The sequence below is a fragment of the Notechis scutatus genome, chromosome 3 (assembly GCF_049901735.1).
Source record: "Notechis scutatus isolate UNSWTSFEM ecotype Mainland chromosome 3, rNotScu1.2, whole genome shotgun sequence".
NCBI classification, from domain to species: Eukaryota; Metazoa; Chordata; class Lepidosauria; order Squamata; family Elapidae; genus Notechis; species Notechis scutatus.
In genome coordinates, this window is record NC_142011.1 from 85,789,929 (window position 1) to 85,809,141 (window position 19,213).

Here is a 19,213-nt window from a genome sequence, read left to right on the forward strand (position 1 = left end):
TCTACTTTAAACAACCATTGAATCTTAGAAGCTGAGTAAGACAATTGACAAGATTTGAGATAAGTTTGTGTTGTAGCAACATAGGAGAGGAAGAGTGTTTGTGTTTAGGAAATATTTGACAAGGTGAGTAGTCTAAATTGTCATTGCTTCATTTAAGCACTAAAGCATCTGATTTAAGTTAGCACAGTTTCTAATTTTTCAGCAGAGGAAAAAGAAGGAGAGATAAAAGAATTTTGGTGCTTGACAAAGAAAAAAGCATTACAAAGAGTTTGTGCAAAGCATCTGGTATTTAACAATAGCAGCATTTTCAACCCTTTAATATCGCTTCTCCCCTTTTGATTATAAAAAGGTATAGGCAAGGAATACACATACCTCCACACAACTATATCACTATTTTTACAAGATCAAACAACTTCAGCAATTTAATCTCAGTGTTAGGAAAAGGATCACATCTGGCACTCTAGAGCTGTGTCTATAACCGAGTTTTTGTAAAGTCTCATGACGTGCTCCCTGGGTGCTAAATATTGACAAGCATGCTGTAGCAAGCAGGATCAAGCTTGTAGAATTAACACAGCTCAGATTCTATACTGACACAGTAACCCAAGTCTGAAAACTATTGTTCTATTCCATTTGCCTTGGTATTACAGTTAATACTGTCCTGCTGAATTTGGAATTTTTCTAAACTGAAGTTTGCAGATTATCGTACTTCATATGCTAAAGCCTATAGATTAACCGCATCAGGAGACTAAGGGAAGATATAAATATCTTAAGAAAGTTTCTAACACTAAAAAGTAGATATTTAAAATATTTTAATTCTTTATTTGATATCAGATATTAAGACTATATTTGTTTATATTTATTTATCTTAACATGGTCAATTTGTTGATAAAGTATTGATTGATTCTGTGCTATCAGGTCCATATCATATCATATCAGGTCCATTCAGCTTTGTTTCGTGGGTACTTACATGTATGGTATTCAGCTTTGTTCGGATATTTTCCCATGTCATTATAATTGTGCGTTTAACGTTGTAGCGACGTTTCGGCAGAATCTCATCTGCCATCATCAATATATATATATATTGTATATTCTCTCTACGAAGATCTTTTCCCAGTATATCCACTTTGCTACTGGTCATTCTCTTTTCTTTCCATCTATGATAAAATACAGTGAATGGAAAAAAAAAAAGGAAATAAATAACTTGTCAACCAAGTTTGCAAATAGATTAAAACTCTCTTTGTAAATGTTCAGGAATGAGTCATTAAATGGAACAGGATGACAATATTAATCAGTTAAAGGGGTTGAGAAGTGGCATTTCTGTGGTGGACTCCCATGGAAAGGATGAGACACAAGCGAGTGAACTCGGGATGGGAGTCTAGAGCAAATTCCTGTGCTCCCTTTTTATTGAGAATTTTTACACATAGTAAGCATTCACATTGTGGATTACAATAATTAAACATAATACACAGAATTATTTACAATTATCTGAGCTGCTTGATTGTTTCTGGTGTTTACTTTTAATTTCCTTGTTTTATTTAGGTGACCTTTAGGCAGACATGTAAGTATAAGGTCTTAGATTAATCATTACTCAATACTGGAGTCAGAGTTATTCCCACATCTCCCCTGTTTTAGTTTTTTGATGATCGCGGATGCCTCGGTAGCTTTTCGCCATCTGCAACAACAGCTCTCCTTCCGTAGGCTTCACCCGACACATTCCTAAAAGTCCAGGGAGACATTGGATACAACAGCATACACAAAGAGAAAGTATAAAAAGCAATATCACTCCAACAATTAAATGACGAATCCATGAACCATCTGGCAACCAGGACCAAAGTGCAGACCACACGCCCAGTCCCTCGTCTTCCGATCATAATGGATTCTCATTCAGGGTTTGTTCCATATGCTGTATAGTAGCTGTAATGTTTGGAGAATAATCAGAAATATACATGCAACAATGCGTATGAATCACAGCGCAAAACTCCCCCTTGCGCTGCCAAAATAGTGTCCACCGCATAACTGGTTTGCAGGACAATGTATTCCAGACATTGACCACTCTGTTGCTGAAGTCGTATTTTCTGCAATCAAGTTTGGTGCGATTAACCTTGAGTTTGTATCTATTGTTTGCTCTTGTGTTGTTATGGTTGAAGCTGAAGTATTCATTGACAGGTAGGACATTGCAGTGTATAATTTTATATACTATACTTAGATCGGACCGAAGGCGGCGTAGTTCTAGGTTTTCTAGGTCTAGAATTTCAAGTCTGGTGGCATAAGATATTCTGCAACGAGTAGAGGAGTGGAGAACTCTTCTTGTGAAATATTTCTGAACTTTCTTAACTGTGTTAATATCAGATACGTAATATGGGTTCCAGACTGATGAGCTGTATTCAAGTATTGGTCTAGCAAATGTTTTGTATGCTCTAGTTATTAGTGTAATATTACCAGAGAAAAAGCTACATAAGATTAGGTTAACAACTCTTAACGCCTTTTTGGCTATGTAGTTACAGTGGGCTCTAGCATTTAGATCATTAGAGATGAGTACTCCAAGATCCTTGACAGAGTTTGGATCATTAACAAGGTCTTGACTATTCAGCCTGTATTTTATTTTCTGATTATTATTTTTTGCCAATATGTAGGACAGAGCATTTATTTGTTGAGATCTGAAGTTGCCATTTGTTTGACCATTCTGATACATAGTCAAGGTCTTTTTGAAGGGTAGCAGTATTGTCTGTGGTGTTGAATAGCTTTACATCATCAGCGAAGAGAATGCAGTTGCTCTTGATATGATCACAGGGGTCATTTATGTAGAGTATGAAAAGAGTTGGTCCTAGAACACTGCCTTGGGGGACACCACTGTTGACAGGTACAGAATTTGACAGGACACTCCCAATTTTGACCATTTGTTGTCTGTTTGACAGGAATGTTTCTATCCAGTTATGCAGGTGTCCAGAGATATGGTAAGATTTTAGTTTTAAGAGTAGTTTGTCGTGTACCACTGAATCAAAGGCTTTACAGAAGTCTATGTAGATTGCGTCTATTGCTTTGCCCTGATTGAGTTGTGTAGTCCAAATGTTTTTGCAGTGTAAGAGTTGCAGATTACATGATAGTTTTTTCCTAAAACCAAATTGTTTATTAGAGAGTAGGTTGTTTGTTTCTAAGTGGAGGATGATGGATTGGTTAATAATTGATTCCATGACTTCACAGGTGATGCAGCATAAAGAGATTGGTCTGTAATTTTCAACTAGGCTTGGGTCTCCCTTTTTGAAGATGGGGATGACCGTGGCTTGTGACCATAGTTTTGGCAAGGAACTGGTCCTGAAAGATTTTTCAAAGATTATGCTTAGAGGTTCGGCTATGGCAGTGGATAGCTTTTAAAAGAAATAGGCACATATTCCATCCGGTCCAATAGATAGAGATGGTTTTAGATTGTGTAGTGCTTTTTCAACATTATCTTATGTAAAATCGATATGTATTAGATCATTGTAGTTGTCTGTGGTTCGACTATATTGAATATGACCCAATACCTTTCCAGGAGCTGCATTTTGCACTTTCTAGAATTCTTTAATGATTTTCAAGATCTACCATGGGTGTGGGTGTGGGTGTGCCAGAGGTGATATTCAGCAGGTTCTGACCAGTTCTGGAGAACCGGTAGCAGAAATTTTGAGTAGTTCACAGAACCAGCAAATACCACCTCTGACTAGAGACTTTACAGTATCCTTCCATGTCCACCAAGCCACGCTCACAGAACCGGTAGTAAAAAATTTTGAATCTCACCACTGGTGTGTGTGCATGCACACATGTCAGAGAGAAAATGTGTGTATGAGAGAGAGAGATTTATATATTTGTATATTGAAATGAAATATTCTATATCTCATTTATTTTAGGTAGCTTTGCTGAATTATTTTTTTTAAATGAAAGTTTCATTCAAAACAAAAAACAAAAAAACCCTGTAATTTAAAAGACATTGAAATGCAAAAGAAACTGTGCTCCAATTCAAGCTTCAATGGTTTTTTTAAAACATGTCTTCAAACTCTACAGGCATTAAGAAAGAAATATTTAGAAATCGTTATAAAGCCATAACTACAAGCAAGTGTGCTTGTTACACAAGAAGACTCCACATCTGTCATCCAGTGTTTTTAATGTTCATCGTAGTTATTAGCTGAAGAATCCTATTATTACCATTCTGCAAGTAAGCACCATTCTTGAAATTGATTGATGTTTACAAATAAAGAACATTTATTATATTTTGCCAGTTCCTAGGAACCAATTCTGTAAACCAGAATTCCTCCATAGAAATGATGACACCTTATCTTCCTAGAACTAATCACTGCAGAGAGAGAGTTAAGGGGGGGGGAATCCCACCAATTCACTTTATCCACCCCAAAAGAACTTTCATTGCATTGTATGACCACTCAGCTGCATAATGATATGTTATTTTTATCTGCCAAAGGTAACATCAATAGAAAGTATCTTTATTCTGCTAGAGAAATAATTTTGGACTTGGCAATGTAAGGATTTTGTGCTATAGAGAAGCTGTCTAAAATGAATGTATGTAGTATTGGAGTGTCTTTTAGTATTGGCTGTGTGAATGAACTATGTGTATTGCTTGGCAATTGTATTTTGGTATCCAAGACAGAAGTTACTTTTCCTAGTGTGTATGAAATGCTTCACATTCAAAATATTTCATTCTCGAAAGATGTTCTTGCAACCTTGTGAGAAGAATTTTAAGTTCAAGACGGCTATGAATCAGGGGTGGGATTCTACCTGGTCCAACCGGTTCTATAGAACTGGTTGTTACAATTCTGTGCAATTCAGAGAATCGGCAAATTGCACCACTGGCTGGCCCCGCCCTACTCCACTCGCTCACTCCTTACCTGGCATGCATGCCATCCAACTTGCCTGCCTTGTGTCTTCGCTTAATTTTTGGTTAGTTGGTATTTTTCCTTTTTTTTCCCTCAACCATCAGCTGTTCTGACTATCATCTGTGCCAGGAGATTTAGATTAGCTAGAACCGGTAGTAAAAAATTTTGAATCTCACCACTGGTGTGTGTGCATGCAAATTGTTGGGTTTCTTGCTTTCTAGCTAATCTAAAAGCAGAGCTGAACCTTCCTTAGGACTGAAACTTCTATTTTTCAGTGCAGACTCAGGTAGCAGATTGCAGAAAGATAGATCTCTGAGAGAATCTGTGATTCTGTGAGCAAATCAATCTGCCTGCCTGCTTTGCCTGTTTTTGGGTAAAAGTTGCTCTATTTTTATGAAAAAATTCAATATTTACATACATGGTCTGCTGTGAGTTAATTTTGTGAGTTTGCTTGCTAGCAAATTTTATGAATTTGCTTGCAAGCAAATTTTATGTGACAGATTCAGGCAGCAGATTGCAGAAAGATAGATCTCTGAGTGAATCTGTGATTCTGCAAGCAACTCAATCTGTCTGCCTGCTTTGTCTGATTTTGGGTAAAAGTTGCTCTTTCTTTATAAAAATTCAATATTTACATAAATATTTACAATAGTTACATACAAGCCATGCCCAGCCTGTCACGTGACCACAAAGCCATGCCCAGTCAGCAAGCCATGCTCACCCAGTCACATGACCACCAAACCACACCTACAAATTAGGCCACGCCCACAGAACCAGTTGTTAAGAAATTTGAATCCCACCCCTGGTATGAATAAATTTGAAACTGGGATTTTTGAGTTTGAAATAGGTTGCTTTCAAGCTTTGAACACTTTCAGAATAGGTCAGAAGACATTCTGTGTTATGAACTCAGAAACAGAGAGATTCAAGCATGATTTTTTTTTTTCCAAATTCAAAATGTTTTGCATCCCAGTAGTGTTTCCTATATACCAAACGTTGGACATCTGAATCTCCTGAAGGTTGTTCGTTAGCTTTGGTGGCATTTTCATTTGATTGGTTCTGTTTTAAATTGGCAATAGTGCATTGCCTAGAAAATAAAGCAAACAGTAGGTTATATTCCTTCAACGTGAATATTGCACATTCCCCACTCCATCTCCCCCACCCCCAGTCTATCTAGTCTTCACCTGGCTCCCCACAATGAATAAACTGATGTGGAAATGAATTCTTTGCACCTGGAAACAGGAATGACCACTGGAAAATATTGCAGGAGCAGAACAGATACATATTACTATTTCTTCATCAAGGAAATGATATCTCCCCTGCATCCAAAAAAAAGCAGTTATGAAGAATATCATTTTCATCACAATAACCCTTCCTTTATGTACTTTATGACTCTGAATTAATGAGTAATCTCACAGATTGAAGATATGCCCCATTCTCATTATTGCTATTATTCTTTATATTTTTAATGGAATATGCCGTACTTTAGTTTGCTAATCAGAATATCAAGAGTACTTTGTCAAATGTACTTACATACCGAAGCCGATGGAGATTCTGTAGCATTAATACAATTTATAGTAAAAGTTACTCATTAAAAATGAAATAAGATTACTCTGATTACTTAAGTATGTTTGTTCTCTAAATTTGATGGAGTGCCGGTTTTTTAGCTATTTATCTGTTAAATACTTATTTGATATTGAATAGAGCTGATAATATAATGCCCAATTTATTAGCAATAGCAATTGATAAAAAAAAAAGTTGAATGCTGTCCTTTGGTTAACCTGAGTCTCTGATATACTATGACGCCTGTTACCTAGTTGCTCTATTAGCATAGACAAAGTCTTATATATGTAATTATGAAGACAAAATGCGCTGTTGGAAAAATGAATTGATTTATGAGTTACTGAAACTACTGTGGGCTCTTCCACACAGATGCTTTGCTTTGGGAGGAAATCGTATTGGCATGAACCATGCTGCCCACAGCATGCCCTTAATGAGAATTTGGAATGAAGATACGCTGTACAGCTTCTCTGCATGCCACCATAAGGGCAGTGACTGGTGGTTTTCCCTGGCTGAAATTCAAAAGTTGCCAACCAGAGAAAGCTGCTACCAGTCACGATACCGATTATGTGCTGGAGTGACGCTTGAAAGATCCAAGTGGTTTCTAATTCCTCCCCTCCCCCAAAAGGCTGTCAACCTATTGATCTAACAACAACTAGGCAGCACCAAAGAATTTCAGCCTCTTTATTGCAACACGAAGACTGCCTACATTTGTGCAGCCTAAATGCAGCACTGGGTGTTTTTGAATCCAAGATTCAAGAAAGTTTTTTCTTGTATTTGAGAGATGTGTTCATCTCTGGGATGCTCTCAATTTATTAACTTCTCAGCTCATGATCCTAATGATCTATTAATCTATACATTGCATGCCAAAAAAAAAAAAAGCAGTATTGTGTCTTTCTTGACTGCCATCTAATGATCACTTGGATTTCTGCAGGCAAAAAGCGTGGATGAATGTTGAAGAGCTGGACTTTGAAAAATCTCTTTATTGATTGTTTTGTTGAACCCCAACATATATACAGCTCTGTTCATCCAAAAGGACAAGAGAAGTAAGATCTTGAAACCATATCTGTGGCAGGTTACATTCTGCAATGCACTGAATTTTTCAAAACATTATTCTGTTAAGGGGATGAAATGAGAAGTCAGATGCCACTCAGGCTGGAATTTTCTACTGTGCAGACTACAAAAGAGCAAGTCCTTATGAAATCCTTAATGACCATAGAAGCATTTCTAAACCATAGAAAGATTGTGCAATTTCAAGACTTCCTTTCCTAAACCAGCTGAGCTATCTGTTTGAAAAAGACAAAAAGGAAGTGACTGTGGAAGTTGAGGCTGAGGTTCCACATTTTGGAGGAAGCTCTCTAATTCATGAACCAATTTTCATCCATTTTTAATCCAATTTGAATCTATTGTTCATATGGCTATTAGAGCAACTTTTCTATCTCCCTTGCCCCACCACAGTTGCTGGACTATACAGAGCAGCGTCTCTTGATGTAAAAACAGACCAAAATGAAACAAGACATTTATATTTTAGGCTACCAGGGTCACATATAGGACAACTTAATAGTAAAAAATAGAAAATAGTGTTCCTTTTATCCTATTTTTTACTTTGACATTTGTTACTTCTTTAAACTTCTAGCCTAGTTGCATTTACTTTTAGTAAGGCAGAATTTATTTTTGCATTTAATCTGCATTCATAAAACTATTTTTTATTCTGTCTGGTCAAATCTGCTATGAGTAGCGCTGTTTATATTGTTTGATTTTTGAAGAAATGGAAGGAAATATATCTGACCCACAAGGTGTTTAAATGTGTTTAAATTAACACTGTGTAATGTGTTGATTCATGTATTTTGCCACTTGTCTCATCAAGTATTGAAATAATAACAAGGTTTATAAAAGATGTGTCGATCTTTTGTATATTTTTGAAAATGGAGACAAATGTCTTCTACTATATATTTCCCAGTACAGTTCAAAGAGGGTGAGTGTGTTTGTGTGTTTACATTCACATATTTGTATAAATAAAAAAATATTTATTTAATAAAATAAAAAAATATGTTATAGTGGTTAAGCTACTGAGCTAGAAACCAGGACCCTGTGAGTTCTAGTCTCATCTATAACATGAAAACACCCAGCTAGATGACTCTGGGCCAGTCACTCTCTTTCAGCCCAATGTTCATCACAATGTTATTGTTATGGGGGGAAAAAAGGAGGAAAGAGTATTAGATACGTTTGCCAACCTGAGTTTTTCATTAATATAATAAAGGCCAGATTAAAAAAAAGAGCTGAGTGTTAGCATCTATCATATCATATCAATTCTTGAAATTGAAATTGGTGTTTCTACATTGAAGGCATAATCAAGTAAATATATTTAAAACCTATTATATGGACAGGCAGGTAAGGTTATATGAAAGAATTGTAACACTTAAATTATTAAATTTAAAAAAATAAATTAAATTATTATTGCATATTTTTAATATAGCTAGAAGGCACCTGTTAAGGGTTCTGATTATATGTGTATTTATCTCAGGATGATAAATGAATTAGTTAAAAGGCAATCAATTAAAATCTTTTATCATCAGTTGGCAGTCTTAATTAATATACATTCATTTTGTATCGCTCTCCCACCATTCCCATGAGGGATGTTAAGCAGTGTGATAGTCCAGCTTTCACACATCAGCTAGGCATGTTGTACACACATCTGATGAATACAGTGAAACATTTCTATTCATGTATCCTCCGTGTAATATAGGACTTGCAGTGTACAAATTGATTGTGTCTTTCAGATTTTATGGTCATTCAGATTACTAAATTTAAAAATAACCAGGTGAAAATTTAATAGAAAGGAATATTTGTGCCACAATTTTTTTTTAAAAAAAAAGATAACGCGATCTTGGTAACCTAGTCCATTAATTCTAGGTCCTAATAATTTTTTAAAGACATATCCTCATGAAAAAAAAAAACCTGTAGTAACCAGACAACACAGAATACCCTATGCATCAGATGCAGATACTAGAAAGAAGAAAAACAGGAAGTAAGGAACTTACCTATGATAGTTACTAAACCCTTGAGGGTGATCAGTATCTGTTATGGGAAGTATGGAAAAACATTGTGTTTTCATGATAAATACTGCATGTAGGTGATTTGAAATTTATCTGATATCTCCAAGATGATGTGTTTCCCATACCTAGCATAATGGTAATTTTTGAAGTGCAGAAATTCATCATGACTGTCACCATGTCAAGGCCCAGAAGATAGTTCAAAAATGAAAAGCACTTTGCTGCCCCACTGTGCCCCACTTTCTTCACATGAATTGTGGCAGACTTTAATTGCCTTCAGATATTCCACAATGCCAATTCTTCCTCTAAAAAACTCCCACAACTGACGACTATTGCTACTTTGTGACCTTTTATTTATAATTTTATTTTCCATTTGAGAAATAATCCTTCATATGGTATCTTCTCTTCGATTTGATCTCAAGCTAGTTCTGTTCAAACTCAATAATAATAATAATAATAATAATAATAATAATAATAATAATAATAATAATAATAATTTATTCTTTTATTCATTAAATATGAAGCTCAAGTCAACTGAACATTTAAAAGTGTATTCAAATATCCTTGACTGGCTCTGATGGTTGATGTGGGTTACTGCCAGCATCCTAGGTATCAACCAAATATCTTCTTAAAATATATGTTCCGAGTAGTGCAATCTTTTGCTGCTCCATTGGCGCTACAGCAGGAAGCTGCAACTTCTTGATGTATTTTGCAAAATTCTGGGACATGGTACCAAGTGCCCCAATGGCAATGGGTATCACATGTTTCATCCATAATCGTGCAGTTTCAATGGCCAGGTTGCGATATTTCGTGATTTTTTTCCAGTTCTTTTTCTTTGATTCTGATGTCTCCTGGTACAGCAATATCAATAAATCGTATGCTTCGGTTTTTGATGACTGTGATATCTGGCGTGTTCTAAAAGACAATTAGTTTGTATTCGAAAGTCAGATAACAGATAATCAGAGTTGAAAGGGACCTTGTAGGTCATCTAGTCCAACCCCCCACCCAAGCGGGAGACCCTACACCATTTCTGACAAATGGCAGTCCAATCTCTTCTTAAAGGTCTCAAGTGATGGCGCTCCCATAACTTCTGAGGGCAAGCTGTTCCATTGGTTGATTGTTCTCACTGTCAGAAAGTTTCTCTTTATTTCCAGGTTAAATCTCTCCTTGTTCAGTTTCCATCCATTATTCCTTGTCTGGCCTTCGGGTGCTTTAGAAAATAGCTTGACCCCCTCCTCTCTGTAGCAGCCCCTCAAATATTGGAAGACCGCTATCATGTCTCCCCTGGTCCTTCTCTTTACTACACTAGCCAAGCCCAGGTCCTGTAACCGTTCTTCATATGTTTCAGTCTCCAGTCCCCTAATCATCCTGGTTGCTCTTCTCTGTACTTTTTCTGGAGTCTCAATATCTTTTTTGTAATGTGGTGAAGAAAACTGGATGCAGTACTCTAGGTGTGGTCTTACGCTTTATAGAGTGGTATTAGTACCTCCCTTGATCTTGATTGTATCCGTCTGTTAATGAAACTTAGGATTGCATTAGCTTTTTTGGCTGCTGCTGCACACTGCTGGTTCATATTTAGCTGGTTGTCCACCTACTTTCCATCTACTTCCTCTGGGTAGTCAGGAAATAGGTGAAGAATTGATTCAAGAAGTGATTAATGATTTTTTGGGGGAAAATGGATAGGTACAAGCAGCCTTGAAGGAGGCAGTGTTGTGTTTATTCTGTAGTTTTCAATCTTCTCTTTCTATCAGCCCTTCAAAATAGATCAGACTAGGAATTCAACATTATGTAGGTCATTACTGCTTTTATTGCAAAGCTATGGTATATATTTTTTTGCTATTTGCCAATATTTCTTTTGTTTAACTTTTGATAGACTTTAATGTCCATCCTAGTAAGCCATCGGCATTAAAACAGAATAAAACAAAAGATCTTTTGTTTTACATTATTATTCATTATAAGTTACATTATTATAATTATATATTACATTATTATAAGTTACATTACAATTTTACATTATTATTATTATTATTATTATTATTATTATTATTATTATTATTATTATTATTATTATTATTATTATTATTTATCAGTCTTGGAAAGTAATAACTAAATAAATCAAGATACATAAAAGATCCATATTCCAAAACATAAGGCATTATTTTGACATATAGAAAATAAGGGATAATACAGAGAATAGCATGTTTAAATTTGTTAAAACTGTAGTTAATAGGGCTTCAAAAATTGTTTAAAAGAGCAATTAATGAAGTGCCCTTCCTCAAACCATTGAGGCAGCCATGACCCCTGGAAAGTTCATTGCAGCTGCTTTAAGGGTTTTAATAAAGGAGAATATTTGAATAGTTCAGAACAGGTCTTCCTAAAATGCTACATACTTTTTAAAAAATGTTGAGTTCAGATTTTTCATGCACTATTGTTGATCTGGTTCACTCCAAACATTAGATGTCACTTCAAATTAATTTGAGCATAATTCCATTGGACCAAGCATCAGGTAAGTTTTGTTTTAAAAGCAGTTCTCAATTTTATCATATTATAATTTTAAAAACTCTTTCAGGAGAAAAACAATTCTTAAGCTAAATCCTATGTGGTAATAGTGCCAAAAGTAACTGAGAACTAATTCTACTCTTAGGAAATGTCCAAAATACATTAGAAATGCCTACTTTGTTAACTTAGTAAATGCCATATTCTGAATTTTACTCTTTAAATAAGAAATTAAGTTTTAGACTATAATATTAATTTCATTCTGTAACAAGGTAGAAGTCTCTCTTTCTGGGTTAAGTTTTGTTTTGTTTTTTACTGTAATAAGTTTGTGTGTACTGATTTTCTTCTGCATGTAAGTACATTCATTGGCCATTTTGAAAGTTATGCTTGCTGCACTGTTTCATTAAGCTGATGTTTTATCGGGTAATTGTTTAAACATAAAGCCATAGCACTATCAAAAGGAAAGGTGAACTAATGGCATTTGCAAATGTCAGGGATTATCTTAACACTTTTATTATAGTTTATAAAAAGAAGGTTCAGGGCATTCCATAGCAATTATTTCCCCCAGAAATTGGTTATTTAAATAAATTGCTAATTATCTGGGTATGACAGTATTGAAAACCTTGCTAATGAGTTATGTGATAAATGCAGCTTTTGAAGGCCACCTACAGGTGGAAAGGAGCAAAAGCAACATTCAATTATTATCCCAAATAAGATGATGAATGCAAATATCTTGTTTAAAATATTTACACTGGCCTGTACGAACGTTTCGCAAATGTCACGTTGGATACCGCAAGTTTATGAAAAATGGTCTCTGTTGAGTTTGGCTTATTTGCTTGTTTGCCCTAATCCTTAAAAGGTCTGACTTAATTAGTATTTACATTAACATTTTACAATCAACGAATGGCAAATGTTTTCAGTTTAATTCCCAAATTGAATGCTGATATTTTCATGTATTTGATAAAAATAATCTTTTAGTACTTACATTAAGCAATTAACATTACCGCAAACAAAATAACTTCATGCCATGACCAGCATATCTTGCTGGAAGATGGGTATGATCCCAACTATGCGTAGTTGTAAATTAGTTCCACTAACTGGTAAATGGTACCCACCACTCTGGTCTAGTTCCTCTTGTTTTCTTTCTAATGATCAATATGAAAATATCCATCTTTTTTTAACCAGAATATTTCTCAGTATCATTGCTTGACACAGGTACTGATTTATTTATTTTTTTTAAAAATCACATATTGAGGCTTTTGTTGAAGGAACAGGACTGCAGCACTCAATCTCCTGCAAACCATTGCGGTTCCTTCCTGAACAGGTCGAATAGAAAAGGCAGGCGTTATGAATTATCCTCTGTATGTCTTGCTGTTTGAATTTGGCACGTCTGTAATATCGTGAAGTGGAAGCTCTTGAATGATATTGCAGATTGCAATTGGAGCCATCATAGAAAATGCTTTGTAATATAGGAGTAAATTAGGTCCTTGAGCAAAATCCAGATGAAACAGCCTCCTCAGGTAAAGCAGCCTGTAATTGACCAAGAATTGTAGCCGTGGGGTTTGACAAGAAATTACACCAGGTGAGAAGTATTAAGGTTCAGCTCACAAAACTATCAGATCATCCTAAGGTAGAAACTAAGCACTTTAGAGCTAGTTTCAAGTGTAATCAATACCTTATATTTTGTCTCGAAAATAAAAAGGAACCCTTGCATACATTGAAGCTCAGCGTAATATAATCAGTGCTTTGAATTATGTCAAAGACAGTAATTAACTCAGAGACAACAAGAAACTGGCACATGTGTTAAAATACAAGTATAATGCACTCATGATTATTCCATCAGTGTTTGCGCACATATTCATGCACAGACTCTCACAATACAAATAAACCCCATGCTCATTTATACTGCTGTTACTCGTTTTTCTTTTAATAACAGCACAGTAACCAAAATTGCCCACAGTTCATGAAAAATAAATTGTATATTTAATATTCAGTTAGCCCCGTTAGTTTATTCTTAGTTCATGTTTAATATAATGTTGAATGAATCTTAAATTTAATTTTGCAAAGAAGAGCCATGCTGTAATTACTATAACATAAATAAATTAAAGCTAAGTTTTGCTATGCTGTGTGCAGTGTGCTACAGAGAGTTATGATCCAATTTCATTTTTATGCCAGGAACTCCAGACAATAGATATTGCGGGAAATATATTGTTTTTGCTTTTCCTGTATATGTTTCGTTTCTTTTGACAGGTTAGGAGAACCAAACAGAGCTTTGAATTCCAAAATTAATGGTGGGTATGATGCAGGGGGAGAAGAAATGGGGCAATGGGTAGGTGAGCTATGAATAAAAATATTTCTTTGAGTGAAAACAGTCATCCAGACATGGCATAATAAACATTAAGCACAAGACACCGTAATAATACTACATTTCAATTTATGTCATATCCTGCGTCCACTAAGCAATATTGCTTTTGCTCTAGTGAACTACATCCTCTTTAAACCTTCTGACCACTTGTGCCAGGGACCAGTTAATTTATTCACTTACTTACTGTATCATATATGTACTGGAAACCATGGAGTCGACGATCTGTCGGTGGTTCACTGACAATAGAGTTCATTCTCATTTCCATTAACAGCTACCTTTGGAACCCGTTATCATTGGGCAGGGACAGTCAGGTTTTGTAAATGAATAATAATGAACTACTTTTATGTTGTTGCTTTTTTTTATTCCTACTTAATTTAGTGTAAGGCAGAAACATGTTGAGCCTCTGGAAATCAGGATATATTACTTCCTCTCTTGTTAGGCTGTCATGTTACCCAAAATGAACGGCAAAACTGCTAATACCTGTGAATTTTATTATGATGAGAGAAAGGAGAAGCACAGTACTTTCACTTATCTGTCTATGGGTATGGAGAATTACGAGACAGAAATTGTTTGGGGGAAATAATAATGTATAAGAGATGCAATAGCTCTGTTTTCTGGATTAAGAACATACACCAGTGACACAATCTTCCCTAGAGATGAATATGTCCCTTGAGATGGGTAGGATTATGATCTTGCCGCTGTTGATCTCTTGATAGGCTGGGCCTGATAGGACTTGTGAGCCTAAATATCCGAAGAGATTCAAATAGAAGAAAAGTTTCTGAGTCCATTTCTGGCCACTGGGATAGTCACAGGAGCCCGTAAAACAAGACACAGGACAGCAACCTCCCCTGTTTCTTCCCAAGAAGAGGATTACAGATAGTCCTCAATTACAACCGCACTGGCAACCAGAATCCTGTTGCTAAACAAGGCAGTTGTTAAAAGTGAATTGTACCCAATTTTACAAATTTTGCCATGGTTGTTAAGCAAATTGCTGCAGATGTTGATTCCTGCAGTGGTTAAATGAATCTGGCTTTGCCCCTTGATTTTGCTTGTCGGAAGCTGGCTAAGAAGATCGCAAATCACATGAACATCCCACCCCCTGGGATGCTGCAACCATTGTAAATACATGCCACTTCCCAATTTTGATCATGTGACCATGAGGGTGTAGTAAGGGAAAGGACTAGTTGTAAGTCACCTTTTTCAGTACAGTTGTAACTTTGAATAGTCAGCAGCTTTCTCCTTCCCTTGCACTGGCTGCTCCGTTGCCTGTTCCTCCACTGCAACGCAGTGCCGAGGATCCATTTTGATAGCAGGTCGGGGTTAATTTAACAACCAGTTTGCTTGAACCAGTGCAAACCGGCTGAATCCCACCACTGGCTGTAAGTTAAGGACTATTTATGCTAGAATATCAAAGATGGAAAAAAGGTTGTGTTATGATACTCACTTTATTTCTTCTGCTATTCATATCACTGTTAGTTTTCAATCCTGGGCACATAAGATTTAAAGTGAGATTGGTGGGATTTATTTTTATGTAAGCGTGGATAGGATTGTGCTGCCATAGCCCATCCATCCACTCTTAAGAAAAACTAATCAAAGCAAGCAAGCAGAAGTATGCAAATCAGAAGACCATGTCCTGTCATACAGTGAACAGCATTTTAGCACTTGAAAGCCTTTTTGTAAACCTTTTAGGTGTAGGGAGGCTCTTAGCTTCTAGAAAGCATTGCTACACTGTAGAGTGTTTTAAGTTCTAGAACTTTGTAAGTATTTCATCAACCTAATTTTAGCCATTGTCTATATCTATGGAGATTCTCAGTCATCCAGGCCATGGTAGTCACAAAAATGCTTTTTCAAGAGACTAGTGGACTTTCTAGTTTTTCTTTGAAGACGTTTTCCTTCTCATCCAAGAAGCTTCTTCAAACATTTAGCCTTGTGTTTTGGGATGGACACCCTTCAGAGCTGAAGAAGCTTCTTGGATGAAAAGCGAATCGTCTTCAAAGAAAAACCAGAAAGCCTAGTTTTCTCTTGAAAAAGCACCTTTGGGACAGCCCTTATCTCTCCACTGCAGATGAAGGCCTCTTCTGCCTGTTTCCAACCCATTCGGTACTAAGCTTTCTTTTGCTAACTGGACCCCCAATACTTGCTGATGTCATCAATCCATCTTGTTTTAAGTCTCTTTCGTGGATGATTTTTATCAACTGGGATCCATTCTATGACTGCATTGGTCCACGTGCCATCAGTTCCTTTTTATTATGTGACCAGCCCATTTCCATTTCAATTCTTTTACTTTCTTGATGATATCAGATACTTTCGTTTGTCCTCTAATCCATGTACGGGTCTTGCTATCTTGTCCTGTAATGCCGAGCATGTATTTTTCCATGGCTCTTTGTGCCACTCATAGCTTTTGTATCGATTGGGAGGTTAGTGTCCATGTTTCACTGGTATATGTTAGAGCAGCTAGCACATGTTGTAAGTACTTGGAATTAATTATTCCTTGTATATGATATACATGTCAAAGTGAATGTATAAGATAATGATTTCTGTTCTGAAGTATCGAAGCATTCAGTTTAAAGACCTGAGTTGCATTTAAAGGGCCAGCCCAAACAGCTATTGAATTCAGTGGATTTTGTTTGCTTTTGAAACCAATGGGATGCTTCTGAATTATTCTTTAAAGTGGGATATCTCTTCTTATCATGTTAGTTTACAAGCTGCGTGGCTGTTGCAGGACTCAGCACCAATCAAGAGAAACCTCAGGGGCGAACCTTATTCCCTCCTAGGTTACAAACCCATTCTGTTACAGAAACTGTTCGGATGTAATTTGCATGCGGGGGTGTTTCCGTTCTGTATTTAGCCCATGCTTCAAGATGGGCCATTCCTCCCATCTATCCATATGTTTCAGGATCACTTCTGAATGTTCATTTGGAAATCATGCAGGGCACCTCTGGGGATAGAAATGGCTTTCTGCTGCAGAAGCTTTTTAGGAACCCTTGAGGGAGTGGGAGGATGACTTTGACGGCAGGATGGGGGCTAAACCTGCAGTCCTGTACGTCTTTGTAATATCCTTGTTCTTTCACACAAGCAATGCCTAAGCAAGTCTGTAGCCCTCCTGACATCCAATTAGGCAGTCACTGAATTATTGATACTCTGCTTATTACTGGTTCCATTTTTAAACACGGCGTCTTGTACAACATTAGAAGAGGAGAAAAAAAGAATTTTGCACTAGCATACTGTGGTTTATAGTCAATTTTTGGTAGCTGCGTGGAAATCTAAAAGAAAGAAAGACATTCCCTCAAGTGTGAAAGAGCAGTATGAATTCTAGAAGCCTCTTTGTGTTCTTCCTTTTCTCATTAAGATTGATTTTGTTAAGCTGGCTGCAAATATCAAGCCATCCATTAAGGCCCATTGGGAATTCTTTGCCCTCTCTCTTTCTCTTGTTTGATCTTCTGTTTTGCTATGATCTTTACTTTTGCTCTTTAAGGTGTTTTTTTTTTTTTAAAGGACAAGTTTGGTCAAACATTGGTCACTTATTCATTAAGACAATGATAATTTTCTACCTGCTGTTTGGACTTAAGTGCCTCATTAGGCTTTCTCTAACCTTCCCGCCTCCACCTCTATATATTTTGGCTTCAGCAATGTTTCCAGTGGTCTAAGAGGTATAATTTATCTGCACCATCCCACCAATGCAAAGCAAATTATCTCAGCCTTCCTTCTTTGTGGCTCATTCTTCTCGGTCCCTCTAAGACAGCCTGAATTCTGGTTCTGGAGCAGATGCATGAGGGGTGCGAGTTCATTCTTGAAAACGGGGGATATGCCAAAGGAGGTGAATAATGAGGAGGAATCTCTGCTGAAGCAGCTGAAGGTGGCATAACCCTAGAGGATAATTCATATGCTGAATCAGGAGCAGATGTCAATAAAGACAGCATGTCTGTGTATTTGGATGCTGATTCAGTAGCAAGATGCATTGATGGGATAGGCTTGTCAGACAACCTGTTTGTAAAGACCAATGTTGACTGTAAAAATGGTGGGTTGTCAGAGGGAGGTGACATTTTCCTGGAGGCAATAAGCACAGAAGAAACATCTTTCAAAAATGACAACCCAACAGATTTGTTCAGGGTCCTATGGAGAAATCCTATCAGCAAACAGATTTTTTTTAAAGGAAAGGGAATATTTTCCAAGTACTTGAGACATCTCAGTGTGGCCATATTGCTTACGCATCATGCCAAAATGTAAAAGTGAAGTTTTTGGAAATGCAGTTTGAGGGTGAAGCCTTCCAGCCCACTCATTCAACAAAGGAGTTTCCCATCAGTAGGAACAGCATTGTGTGGGGTATATATCTGCTGTGGAGGTTACTCTATGGAATAAAAATATTGTGTTTATATTATTATTCACCAAAGTATAGAAAACTATTTTTGGACAATAAGAATCTTCCAAGTCACAGGTATCAAACACACGGTGTCACATGGCTGTTACATGACGTTTCTTGACATTTTCCCCATTCATGGAGCTGAGGTAGGCGTAGCCTGCACATAATGCATTCGGTCCAGTTTGACACCCATGCTCCAAGTCAAGCTTGCTGATTGCTTGGAAAGGTACATTGATCTGAAAGGTATATCCTTATTAGGCCATTATAATTGTATTTTACTCATCTTTATTGGGTATATAGCATGTGGAAGATTATTAACTCAGGTTTGCATACATATAACCATAAACCAAGTAGCAGTTAGTGTCAGAAGTTGAGGGTGATTCTACTAAGTGTTTTAGTGTCCACGTAGTAATTTATTGACATTAAATACATCTCCCCCATGTCACCATGACTCCAGGAGTTTTGAACATGGTACCCAAAGTCCTTCAAGTGTTACTTCTGAATGACTATTGTAAATGCAATAGAA

General features: G+C 36.5%; 1 protein-coding gene across 4 annotated transcripts in view; it reads left to right on the forward strand.

Moving 5' to 3' along the window:
- DPYD (dihydropyrimidine dehydrogenase) overlaps nucleotides 1-19,213 on the forward strand; it is a 679,957-nt gene that overhangs the window by 554,139 nt on the left and 106,605 nt on the right. The window lies entirely within an intron of this gene.